Source organism: Hippoglossus hippoglossus, chromosome 1 (genome assembly GCF_009819705.1).
Source record: "Hippoglossus hippoglossus isolate fHipHip1 chromosome 1, fHipHip1.pri, whole genome shotgun sequence".
Classification (NCBI taxonomy): Eukaryota; Metazoa; Chordata; class Actinopteri; order Pleuronectiformes; family Pleuronectidae; genus Hippoglossus; species Hippoglossus hippoglossus.
The window spans coordinates 3,995,975-4,009,685 of NC_047151.1; the positions used below are offsets into that span (position 1 = coordinate 3,995,975).

Consider the following 13,711-nt stretch of genomic DNA (forward strand, 5'->3'; position numbering starts at 1 on the left):
AGACAGGGAAAAGTTGCAGATAAGGGTCAGAAACAAGATGAGCTCACAGACTAGACAAAGCAAAAAAAAAAGAAGAATCGGGCATCTACAGTACAAATTATATGACCCGCGAGAGAGACAATGAGCAGATAAAACACTCAAAGAAGAAACAAAAGCTTCAAAGATTACAATCGCTTAGCCATTTGATGAGTGTGTTTTGGTTGAGCTACAGTCAGAGGGGAGGGGGCAGACAGCGGGACACGCAGAGTCATATTTCTGAAATGTCTGGCTTGGGGGTTATTGTTTACTGCGCGTGGTTAGCTCTGACAGGTCGGGCCAGCTGTAAGTCACAGCGGGTCGTCACTCAGAGCGTGACAGATGCACAGCACCGCGCCCACTGCGAGTCATCACACACCTGGAGGAGAGCAGGAGTGTGTGTGCGCATGCATGTGTGCGTCTATTTTTGTGTGTCAGTCACACATTACCTGCAGGGAACATTGAATAAATAAAGACTTAAGCAAACCATTTACGCATCCAGCAGACACAAAGCATTATCAGGATTTGTCTGAGTCATGTTCCTAGCCACATGATACCTAATGAACGTTCAACAATTACCCTCCTTTTAGTTGGTGGCTGGTAGTACTAACCATGTGATAAGCAACTACTGTATGAAAAGAGTAGATCTGATTAATTTATTGAAGCTTCAGTTGGACATTTAGCTAAACCATCATTTTAAGTTACAAGACCTTTGGTCATAACGGCTCCAGATGTCCAGACTTGAATATGACAAACATGTCTGATTCAATTTACCTTTAATTTAGTTGCCGTAAAGATATAAATTGATTGAGTCAAACTGATCTCTCAAAAAATGACAGTGTAAAAATAAAAATCGAACCGTCAAAACTTTTTTTGGTCTTTTACACTTTCCTCTCAGCCGTCATCTATGATTGGTTATTGAGTATGAGTGATTCCGTTTTTTTCCCACCAGAGCTTGAAGCCAGCATCACGCCTGGAGGCAGTTCAAAAATAATAGAAGTCATGCAGGGATTGGGAATTTGTCTCCAACAATTGATCCACCCTGACTGTGACGTAAGCTGTGGTACTCACTTTCAAAAGGTTCTTCCTGCTGTTAGAGAATAATGAGATCCCACATGGCAGCAGTGTGACTTACGATCTCTGTTAAGAACAGCACGGGCGCCAAGAGTGCCTGACACTCACGAAGCGAAGAGGAGGTAGGATGCCAGCAGGGCAAGTTGTTGGGGTGATTGGCAACAAATTGGAGGCAAAAAATCTGTTTTGGTATGTGCCAAAGGTTTGACAAATGTCACGAAAAGCATCAGTTACACCATCATTTCCCCAAGTACAACACAACCTCTCTGTTCACTTCTTTAATTGAACCACAGATTATCTTGGCTATATTTTTGTATGTTTAATGCAAAAAAGGAAACGATATAAACACGGATGATTAACTAAAAATGGAGTCTGGCAGAAAGAGACAGACGGGCCAAAGTAAACACAGTGCAGACATATTTAAATAATCTTTAAAACTAGAATGTGTTCATGCTAAGTTGTAAGCAGAGATAATTGATGTGTGAAACTAGCAAACAGCTGAATTTTCTCCCTGTGGCTGCAGCATAATAAACCTTGTTTAGTGTATTGCTATTAGCCCAGCAGCTCTGCTGTCAAAAAGAGGCTTAATGGTGGAACAAGGCAGAAATGCACATGTTTCAAGCCTGAATCCATATAATGCAAAAAGGTCCTACAAGAAAAAAAGAAAATCCTTTGCACAGATGCTACATCACTTTGTAATGGTTTGAATAAGAGCCATGACACAAGTAGAGAGAGCTTTTATCATGGTTTGCACTGTTTCTTTTCAAATCTCACGACACTACATACACTATCAACTGAGTGCAGTACACATGCATTCAATGTAGTACAAGAGGTGCTAAAAGGCATTTGTCAGCCTGAGGTGATGAGGACAGCTTGCTTTAGCTTTTAATTAGAAATACATGTATTTCCTGAGTCTCAAGAATATAGGAAACCACAGAGGCCCAGCAGGAGGGTTAGCATGTTGAGAGCTGGGGGGGTGCTGCTTCTTTACCATAAGGGCTGAATTGCTAAATTACACTCAGATCTGCCTGGTTTTAACGCGAGTTTCCTCCTGAATAATTGTTCTGGTTTTCACAACCACAAGTGTGTGTCTGAAATCTACCTCTTGATCAACTACACAGGATATCATGGACAATCAGTAGCTTCCTGCTGGTGCAGTAAAGTGTAATTTCAGAAACATCTGAGGATGTTTTCACACCTGAAAGTCTGGAGCATGGTCCGGACCAATATTCATGTATTTGTTACATTGTATATATTTGCAATATACATTGCAATTAAGGGAGCTCACTAAAGATTTAGTAATGACATAGGTATGTCTTTCATCCCTACATGGGCTTCGTCCACATATACTTTACATGAATGGGTTTGCTTGTCAATTCTGCAGATAGTAGTCTTTCTGTTTCAATGGAAAAAACAAATGAACCCATTCATTTCGTTGCCACTGTAATATCATTATGGTACGACTACACAAATCACCAGCTTCAGGCACATTTGATCTTAACCGAGACCACCTCTTTTGGTCACAACACTGGTTTCGGTTTGGACTAAACTGAAGAGACAGAAGGTCCAAAACAAACAAGGTGATTATGAAATCGTCCTCAGTCATCAGGGTTGCATGGCTGTTCATTTTTGCATGGGTACGATGTGATACATAGTATATACATGCTGATTGTTTTGGAGACCATCCATCTAAAAACTACTTACTCAAATTTAAAATCGTCAACATACTGGAGATAATAGTTGAATACTGGATATCTAAGATATAGTAGATGTTGACATATTTCACTGCAAACTTGACAACTTTGACATCCTGGAGGCCCACGAGTAAAGTTGTTGTCAAATATGAATCCAAATGGTAGCCTTTGACCAACTGACTGACTTTATCATCACTGGAGAAATGTTATCAGTTTAAGCCCAGTGAAGATTTGAAAGAATAATTTATATAATCAAAAAGTGAAAAATTATCCTTTTCAGGAATGAGGAAATTGGTTAACTTAGCTTTTCTCAGAAATGGTATTAAATGTCCACATTTTTGTTGATGACTTACAAACCCTCCCATTAAAGCCATAACCGAAGAACACAACAGGAAGGAGGCTTCACAACTTGACACAATGAGAAAGTTCTTGTTGTTGGTTCAAACTTTATAAACTTTTCCTTTGCAAAAATGCTCACAAATAAGTCCAAAATTTTGACAAAATGTAATAAGATTTCATAATTTCTTGTCTTTTAATTAAAAAAAATATTATGTTGTTCTCACTGAATGATATAATGATGCTGGACAAATGGAGGTGTTCTAAAACTTTTAATCTGTCGAGTATGTGGAAAGTTTGATGTTGAAAAACTTACTGGAAGAAAATAACCACTGAACTAAATAAAGTTATGTCTCGGGGTAAAAGACAAGAAAAAAAAAACAATAAGTGGGAACAGAAACTAACATGAAGCTGATAAACTGTTCCCAGAAAAGAGAACAGTAGGAGTGAGCTGAGGCTCGTCTGTGCTCTAACTTATTACATGGCAAAACTCAGCACTAACTCATCCAAGGCTTTTGATCTTCTTCAAACTATTATGAGTGGTCGGCAAACTTAAGGCTGCACCAACAGCTATGGCTGGTGAACTGAGAGTTCCTGTGATGAAGAGAGCACAGATAAGTTGACAGGAGTACCGAGGGGCTGAAGGCCAGAGATGAAGAGGAAATTGAGGGATTATTACCAACAGAGAGTGAGGTGGCCAAACTGTAATTGGATCGATGAATAGGAGTGAGTGAGTGTGTGGGTGCTGAGAGGAAAGGGTAGGAGTGGGCTTGTACATATTAAACACTGAGGAGGGAAATGAAGTGGATCTTGTGTGAGGAAACTACTATACTGCTCCTAGGGTGGGAGGTGGAGGAGGAAGGGGAGCAGCAGGGTGGCCCCCTCAGGGCCGGATCTACAGCTCATTACTCCTTCAATCAGCCTCCTGTCCCAAGTCATCGTCTCGATCAGTAATGTGCTAGAAGGCAACTGGGCGATCACAAATCCAATCTGCTCTGTCACTGACCTCTACTATAGATGAGATATGTCACACTTTGTAAGAAACTACTGTTCTGTTAAATATGAGCAATACTTACTTATTGAATTAAATAAAATGTTTTACTATATTTTATGACAAATTCTGATATGTTCAATGATTTTTTACATTTGCTATCCTAACTAGTTAGCACTAAAATCCTACATTGAATATTTAAGTTTACATTTAATAAATCCTTCAAGTACACCATTTAAAAATACACGCAGAAAACCTAATGTGGAATAGTTTGAACATAGATATCTCTAAAAAATGTACCAAATTGTCTTCTTGAAGGACTCTGCCCCCAGGAATCTTCCAAGCATAAAATACGCAGGTATCACTGTCACTCTGTGAAGGTGGTTCTGAAGGGTTAGCAGCTGTAGCTGAGGACTGCAGCTGAAATCAACTGTCGATATCAAGGTTCCTGTCATTCTTTCCTCTGCCTCTCCTTTAGCCAGGACTTTGTGTCTCATGGCTTTTAAAACTTCATCCACGTCTCTAGACCTGCTTCTCATTTGTGTTTATACTTGTCCTTGACTTTTTATAAGTGTGTTTGGTCTCTTTTTAAACAAGCGTTATGATGGATGCAGATAAGGAAGTGGATTATCCAGCAGGAATGGTTTGGGATGTTTAAAAAATCATTCACATGTTTGTTTTACCCACAGCTGAGCCACACCTAGTTCATTTTTACCATTAACTATTAATTAACATGAATATGTAAATTGACCTGTTACACTGAATGTTTGCAGGTTAACTCCAGGTACCCAACCCAGTGCAGAACTCGGATGTGGCACAGAAATACACTCAAATACACTGTTTTAACCCCATTGTGAAATTGTGAGAGCTTTTCCCGCTGAGAATTTTGTGCAAAAGTAGTGAATACGCTGATAGATCGATCGATCGATAGAGTTGGCTACATTTTGAGGTACTTATATATGTGCAAACAAAAAACTCAGATAAAAATGTTTATTTTTCTCGCTGTTTAAAGTGTGTTTATCATGTATTTCATTTTCAAAGGACAGTTAAAAGTGTGATGCTACTGATCTTACTCAATTGGAATCTCACCCGTCCCCCCCACACACGACCGCTGGATTAAGGAAGTTCTCTGTAATTTAAAACTCAAAAAACTTAGATTTTCACTTTCAGGATCTACCAAGGTATTCCAAGATACATGGAGCCCTTTCCTTGACTTTGTTAACGCCCTTAATCTGTCTCCGGACTTGGAAGAAGCCTCTCACTCACTCCTACTACACCCCACACTCCTGTACTACTGTGGTAGCTGCGCACCCCTTAATCCCACACCCTCCCCCTTCTACTTATCCATTTATTCAATATACATACATACGTAATTAGTATTATCCCCCCCTTTTTGTTTTTTGGATTTAATTTAATTTCTTTTCTTTATTGTGCTGCTCGGCAGCCGTTGTTCTGTATGTGTGCGTGTGTGTTTGTGGACGTCTGTTGGAGTGTTGTTTGTCCCCGTCAGGGCCCGACCTGAGCTGGGTGGGTTTTGGGTGGGTTGTGGGGGGGCATGGGTCAAGGATATTACTGACATACTACTGTACACTCCTGCTCTATCAGTCACTGTTTATGACCATTGTATGTCAAGTCACTGGAAAATTCAAATAAAAAGAGTGGGGAAAAAAACAAGTGTAATGCTATAGATCAAAGGAGGTTACTATGACAACTAATCAGAATGTTCGGAAAAACAATGTTGCACTTCATCAGCTGCAGACAAACGTCAGTTGCACCGACGATCCTGAAGAGAGCAGAAGCATTTTGAACTCTCCACGATCCTCAACCAAACTTGAGCCCAAGTTTCTGACGTGCTTTTCTTTGTCGACTATGCAGCACCAGGACATTGTGACGAGCCTCAGAGCCGAACTCTTCCAAGCTAATGGTCAGATTAAGGTTCTCGAAGAGGGAAACTCGTCTTTGCAGCAGCAGGTCGAGCAGCTCCAGCAGCAGCTGAAAGTAAGAGATGAACTCTTACGAAAGGAGACCAAGCAACGGCGTAATCGCTTCAGGGCCTACGTGGACTGCCTGAACCAGCTCACTGAGTATCAGGCCAAATGTGAGACTCTGGAGACCCGTCTGCACCGGGAGCCGGCTCAGCCTGAAACAAGCTGCAGCAGAGAGGTGGAGGATCTGAAGGAGCAGGTCAACCTGCTCAAGACCGGACAGAGGAGGCTTGAAGATGAGCTGAAAAAGAAGGACGAGCTCATCGTGACCGAAACAAAGAGACGGCGTATTCAAACCAAGGCCTACCTTGAAAGCCTGGCCATGCTCATGGTCAAAGAAAAGGAGGTGAACAAAAGTCAGGCAGAGACACAGGAGGCAAGGCTGCGGCAGGAGACGACCCAGACTGAGGGAGTGAGCAGCAGTAAGGTGGAGGCCGTCGAAAAAGAAAATGAGACTCTGAAGGAGCAAGTTCACAAACTAAAAGGTGAACACACAAAGCTCCAGGACGAAGTCAGACATAAGGAGGAGCTGGTGAAAAAGGAAATCAGGAAAAGACAAGCTTCTACCAAGTCGTACCTCGCCTCCCAGCACAAGCTCAGTGACATGGAGAACGAGCTGGACAGCGTAGAGTGGAAGTGGAGGAGAAAGGTGGAGCAGCTGGAGACAGTGAAGGTGGAGGACCAAGATGAACTGCTGAACCAGGAGACAGATTATCCTCCAAAGAAGAGAGGAATGAGAGGACGTCTGCCCTGAAACCTCGTTCCCTTCATAACCCACCCACTCCCTACTCCTCCCTTCCTACACTCCCTACTCTCTCACCCCTCACCCCTTTCCTACACCCCAAAACAAACCCCTCAATGCCCACCACTAACCAATAATGTTAAAAATGTATATAATAATATAATTCAATAATATATGTATAACATTTACCTGTGTGTGTTTTTTCTGAATATAAATAAATGATTCATGATTCTAATATATTACTAGAATGTTGGTTTTGTTTGTTAGTTTCTATATTTAAATACATCACAAGTCGACAATAGGAGTTCACATATCGTTTTAAATCAAATAGTGTGTGAATCATTGTGGTGATAAGTGGAGTCTTCATGCTCTTAAAGAGCACTGGGTCAACACGCTTCACTCTGCCAACTGAGAGGAACAAAATCAAATATCATTAATGCGTCTTTTACACCAAACTCAATGAGAAGATAAGACTGACTCCCAGAGGAGCTTGCTTCTCTGTTTTTTACCCATAAATTCATTACAATTGCTGACAACAACTTCTGCCTACAAAGCGCTGATTGGTCGAAGGTCAAGTAGTCAGTGACAACAAATAAAGCCAATTGGATTCTTGGTCTGAGATTCCTGGACCGTCAACAATGGAAACTAATAAATCTACATTTCAATCCTACAGTCAGCCTTTAATGTCATATGGCAAAATACATGGTGCCTGATGAGCACAATGAAAGATCTTGACTTGTAAATGATCTGTAGTGTAGAGTCAAGATTATAGTAGAATATATAGTAAAAAAGAAATGGAAAGTAAGGAATATTTTAATTTCAAAAGCCTCTTTCCACATTTCTCATTGTTACATGAGCTCGTAACAAGCTGCTCATTTAGTGGCAGCTGCAGTACAAGGACTTATTTCATAGCAACATTTGAAATGATGTTGCATTATGATGAATGTGAGCTCTTTGATCATTACAAAGACAAGTGCGGAGATGGAGAGGGGCCTGTCTGATGAGCATAGGATCATGCTTCATTACTTCATTTGAAATTAACCTTAGAGTGTAGTGCTTGTGGTATACTGGCTACATAATGCTAATTAAAACATTTCCTGAACGTACAGGGATGTTGACCTTGCCTATACAGCATAATTCAGTCCGAATGGAAATCTATCCTTAAGAATTCACACAGTATTTCCAGTTCCACTGCACTGCTACATATTTCATTTGGGAATTAAAACAAGTTTCCGTTTCTGCCTTAACACCACAGAGACAGACTGCCGCGATGATGTCACCCAGAGACGAACCCTGTAGCGGCTCTGGCAGCGAATAATAAAACAACTGTTGAGACAATGACTGGTGATTTGTCAGGGATACGAGCACATTTTCTGACTCACAGCGGCAAGTTACACATTCAAACTTTACTTATGTGCATATATATATTAATGAGCAGATGTCACCTGCTGACATGATTGTTTAGGTAGACGATTGTGTGTGTTAGTACAAACTGATTTAACTGTCTCACCTGCATCCCAGGGGAGCTTTATATCATATGGGTGATGAAGTAAAGGAGTATATTTTGAAGATTTAAGTAACACGAAAGTACAAAAAGCCAAAGGTATGTTTGCTATTATTTAGAAATCCTCTACATAAGTTTTTTCCCACCTGACAGCACTAACTAAGTATATTTCTTAACTGTAAAATGTTTTGCCTACTAAATCTTCACAGTTCTTTTATTACCATATCAATCCCCATCAAAAATGTTTATGCTCTGTGCTCTTGTAAAAAATAGTAACAATAAAGAACAGTGTTAATCTCTCCAGTAGAGTTCACATAAAAGAAGAGTCTGTTACAAGAGGTTATGGGCTTGGCCAAATGAACCTGTTGGAGACCTTAGGGCAAAACCTGACTGTTGAGTCCCCAGATATGCTCCACCTCCATCCTCCATCAGACCCCCTGGCCTCTAACATCCTTTAGGGACTTTAAGGCACTCTGTATGGTTCAAATGGCAACTTCATTATTTTCACATTGGCAGAGCTACTTCCACACCACTGTGTCAGCACTGGAGAATGGACTGGCTACACCAATTATTATGCTGCTATTGGGGAAATATGCTACGGCTTGTTTGTATTTAACAATCGTCTTGAGCTTGTTTTGGTGAACTTGGGGATTTTGAAAATGGTAACAGGCTGAAATGGAAGAGGAGGAGAATCACCTGAAAGATGCGCCCATGGCAGGCATATATCCACAATCTGCATCCGGCGAATCTTTATTTGCCTGTAATAATTCTTGGCAACATATCATGTAATTCTGAAATGTTGCTTTTGTGCAGTTGCTAAATGTTTGGGGAAATGAAATCAAGACCAACTACTACTACTATCCTAAATCAATACTACCTGTGTAACCCTTTTGACACAGGACCCCTTGAAGCCCCTTGAAGCAAATCTCTGATTTGCAATACTGAACAAGACAAATACAATTTGATTTGACTGTTCACAAGACAGGTAAACATTTGTTGACCAAAACTTTAAAAATACCAAGGGCCTATCATAGTTGACATTGAACTAATGTGATGCAGTTAATCTGATTATCAAAACAGATCAACATGCAGTGAACCTTGGATATTTGAGGACCCCGGTGGTCTTCAGTTTTAGGTCAGTTGTCCAACTTTGGTCAATGGGCAGTGTCTTGAAATAGTCAGTTTTTTTAGATTTTCAAATTGGCAGCACTGTTAGCTTTTTTGTGAGATGTCTTAATTTTTGCAGTGGCCTTGTATAATTTTTTTAAAGCCATCCTACAATGATATAAAACAATGATGAGTTATGGTAAATAAATAATTTAGCTTGTGACATATTATCAACTTTTTAACTTTTATTACGACAAGGTGCACAAAATGTATATGCAACTGAAAGCAGCAGTGTGAGTCTTCTTCATGATCAGGCTGTGGAACAATTGTACACGTGTGACGTCAGCATATATTGAAACCTTAGGAACAGGGCAGTGCTGAGGTCTCATATTTACTGTATGTATGAAGTGGTTTTCTAAGGTAAACCTGCTGTGCTCTTAAAATTCTTAAAAGGGTCTCCACACGCTAGTCAGCTAAGATATATGCAGTGTTACATAACGTTTCCTCTGTGGTTGATCCTACATCGAGAATCAAGATAGGTGTGTCAACACTTTTCCACATAATTTACATTTCAGTTGTTAAAGCTAAGACTCCCATATGGTTTGTGTCTCTGTGTGTGTGTTCAGGCTATAAATACCAATTGTTAGTGTTTATTTTTCCTCATTCCGCATATAGAAGCTGGAAACGTGTGTGTGTGTGTGTGTGTGTGTGTGTGTGTGTGTGTGTGTGTGTGTGTGTGTGTCACGTGGGCCCTTACTGCTGCATTCCCATTAAAATATCATCTGTGTTGCTGCTCGTGAAAAAACTCATGTTGTTTACAGCACATACATTCAGATAACGAGATACGGCTTCATCTCACCATCGTACGTTTCATAGCTGAGCAGCGAGGTTGAAAAACTTACATGTACATATCATCATCGGCATTAACAGCATGTGTGCACTGCCTCTGTGTAAGTGCACACCTGATTATTCACACACACGCAGGAAGGCATTGCACTCCAGGGTCTGCGTTAGCATGTGTAGAGCTGGTGGTATTGGTGCAATATTGAAGAGATGGAGAGCGAGGCACTTGCCAAGGAGTTGGCTCAGCCTGCTTTGCATTCTACAAAGATCCATCGCTGCTGCCTGCTTCCTCCCTAAAGGGCTGAATTACAGAGGTGATGCACCCTCGCATCTCCCTGATAAGTTACTCCAAAGTAATCTTTCTATTGTTCATGAGGAGCCACATTAGGGTCTTCAACAACGGTGTAAGACTGTGCTCCCTGCTCTGGGAGGCTGTGCTATGTGCTGGTAAAGAGGTGCTTTGATGAAATGCTAATGTAGGTGTGCTCACATATTAAACTAATGATAACATGCTGATGATTAGCAGATGATCTTATTAGGATGATCATTATCTTCAAACATTTACTGATCACTACTAACCACAAAGGTCAGCTAAGATTGTAGCATCAACACAGTGTTAACTGTTAATCAACATTCATGAATCTACCACATTTCACACAATATCCTATTGTTACAGATATTACACTTTGACCAAAAGAGTGATGCTACAGAAAAAGTCAAACATCTCAAAGTTATTATAATATATGGTCTGTGAATATTAAATATCATGACTGGCAGTCCAAATAGGACTGTCACTTTACATTTGCATTTGGAGCTACTGTTGGAACAAGGGGGAGAATAACAGCAAGGGATAGTTGCTGAATGAAACACTGAGGAGGGACCTATTTCATGTTCTCTTCAGTAAATCAGGCATCATTGCTCATGCTGCTGAACTGGAAATCTCAACACTTAAAAAGATGCAGCTGCATCATGATGAACAAGCCAAACGGGTTGTGTTTGAAACTTATCAAGTATTATTTCTCATTAGTCAGAACTTGATTCTTGAACTTGAACTCGACCTGCACTGGGTAGTGGTGCGAAATGAAAAGTTTTAGAATCACTTCAGTGCTACGGATTCATCCTCTGGGGAACTTGAATAGTTTTAATGAGAAAATATTGTAACACTAGAGCCCCAAATAAGCTAAAAAAAGAACTGTAAACGTTCTTTCCTTCATCTGTCTCCTGCAAACCCCTGATTTCTCCCTGTTCCCTCCATCTCTATTTAAAGACGCTCATCTCCTCCATCCCTCCCCATATAGCAGCAGTGGGGAAATCCCTTGAAGATGGCACTCCGTCAGTAATGATTTTCTGCTCAGCTGAGCAATGAAAGGTACATATGCACTCATTCTGCCTGGCACTCCCCATTTCTCTCTCTCTCTCTCTCTCTCTCTCTCTCTCTCTCTCTCTCTCTCTCTCTCTCTCTCTCTCTCTCTCTCTCTCTCTCTCTCTCTCTCTCTCTCTCTGTGTAAACCCCATCATCCATCCCTCAGTGCATCTAATTAAAGTTTTAAAGCCAAGGTAAGCCTGCACATCAGTGAATCCCAGCATCCGCCCACTCTCAGTCTGCCAAACTCCACCCCAGCCCTTCCCCATTTTCTCCTCACCCTTTCTCACTCTGGGGCTGTGTGGAATTACAGAGAAGACAGCTCCGCATGTCTTCATTTAGAAATAATAAGCAAATGGGAAAGTCAGCAACTAACTATATGAAGAATAGGAAGAGGGAGGACAGGGTAAGAGGGAGGGGCATTATCCTGGGAGACTTAGGAAGAGTTCCATATCTCAGAGAAAGTTGGGGAGAAGGTTGATGGAAATGCAGACCACAGCTGGCATGTTTATTCCAGTAGGGAGGTTTTTGCGCATCGGGACTCTTCTCAATCAAATTGTTATTCTCTACCAAACCTGACAGGAGGACACTGAGCGGCAGCTGTGGAATAGGTGCAGAATTAGTAATGTCCACCAGCATGCAGTACCCTCCTCCTCCAAGGCCTTGAGTTTGAATCAAACCTCTGAACAGCAGTCAAAAGTGGGAAAATGGCAAATTCTAGGTGTGGCAGTAGAAGTAGAGAAGAATCCTAATGTCCGTAATTGACTGAGTAATGTCACTTGTAAGAATGGATTTTAGTGCATATATAGATTTGAATATATGCAACCTATACATCCCACCCCCTCTCATCAGTCGCGTGAATGCGCACTCAACAACTGCCGGAGGCCGACCTTTCCGTGAGTCCCCCTGAGATCACTGTCACCTTGATCAATTGTATTGCCTCTTGACCTATTAGTAAAGTAAGCGAATGATGTTAATGTTGTTTTGCGATGAAAATGGAAGACGCTAGCAAGGAAAGCCGTTGAAGTGGATAATCATCACACCATAGCATCTAGGAAGTGGTGTGTGGAAGTGTTTGGGTTTTGGCTGTTTGTTTTCTTTATACCATGCAACTGCCTTTTTGGAAAAACCGACAGCCCTAAGGTCAGTTAGTGGACAGACGGATACACCAGCCCTGCGAGGACCAAAGACGCAGGCTTTTATTTATTTATTTTTTCAAACGACTTTTTGATGGCTATCAGGACGTGTTGAGGATTTCAACAAATACGATAAAAAGTGTTTCAGAAACAAATCACCAACCCTACCTTTAAGAGAAGTTCTCAGAAAGAAAACAAAACACAATTTCTAATACTTAGATTTTCTGAGAAATCTCTATTTATATTTATTATTATTTTCTTTCAAAATGTAAATAGAAGTCGACTAAATAAATTATCAACCAAATGGTTAATTTCTACTTTGAAGCTTTGGTGTTCACATAATATTCATGCTGAATTAGCTTATCAAACTCATCTGGGCTAAGTGAGGAAATGTCATATATAATGCATATCTAGGCTAATACAGGAATAAATTTCTCCAAGTTCATTACCAACCAACAAGTAAAATTCATTACAGAAACACTGACCTGACTACGTGCTTAATAGGAAGGAGAGGTCCCAACTTTCCCCTGCGAGCAATGCCATCCATTTCTGGAGGCAGTGGGTATTAAGGAATAGCTCAGTCAATATTATCCAGCAGGTTTTTAGCAACTTATTTTCCGTAATGGGTTGTTGGTAGGGAATATCAATATTAATGGCAAAGCACCGAGACCTCATTATGCTGAAGGTCATAGCGGGCTGTGGATTTAGAGAGGAGGAAGATAAACGAAATCTTTCACCATTTATGGCAGAGAAGAAACATTCTGCTGGTTTTGTCAGACACCTTCCCAAGGCGACCTGTCATCCCCACTTACAAACTTAAGTTATCCACCGCTTTCAAATCTTTGGCTCAACATTTGTTAAACCATCCTTGTGACTTCTAATGTGTGCAAAGTGAATTCAGTCATTAAAATGCAAAGAACA

At 40.7% G+C, this 13,711-nt stretch overlaps 1 protein-coding gene across 5 annotated transcripts in view; it reads right to left on the reverse strand.

The window, feature by feature from the left end:
• The window catches only part of rptor (regulatory associated protein of MTOR, complex 1), a 155,051-nt gene that overhangs the window by 74,862 nt on the left and 66,478 nt on the right, over window positions 1–13,711 (reverse strand). The gene's annotated exons all lie outside the window — the stretch shown is intronic.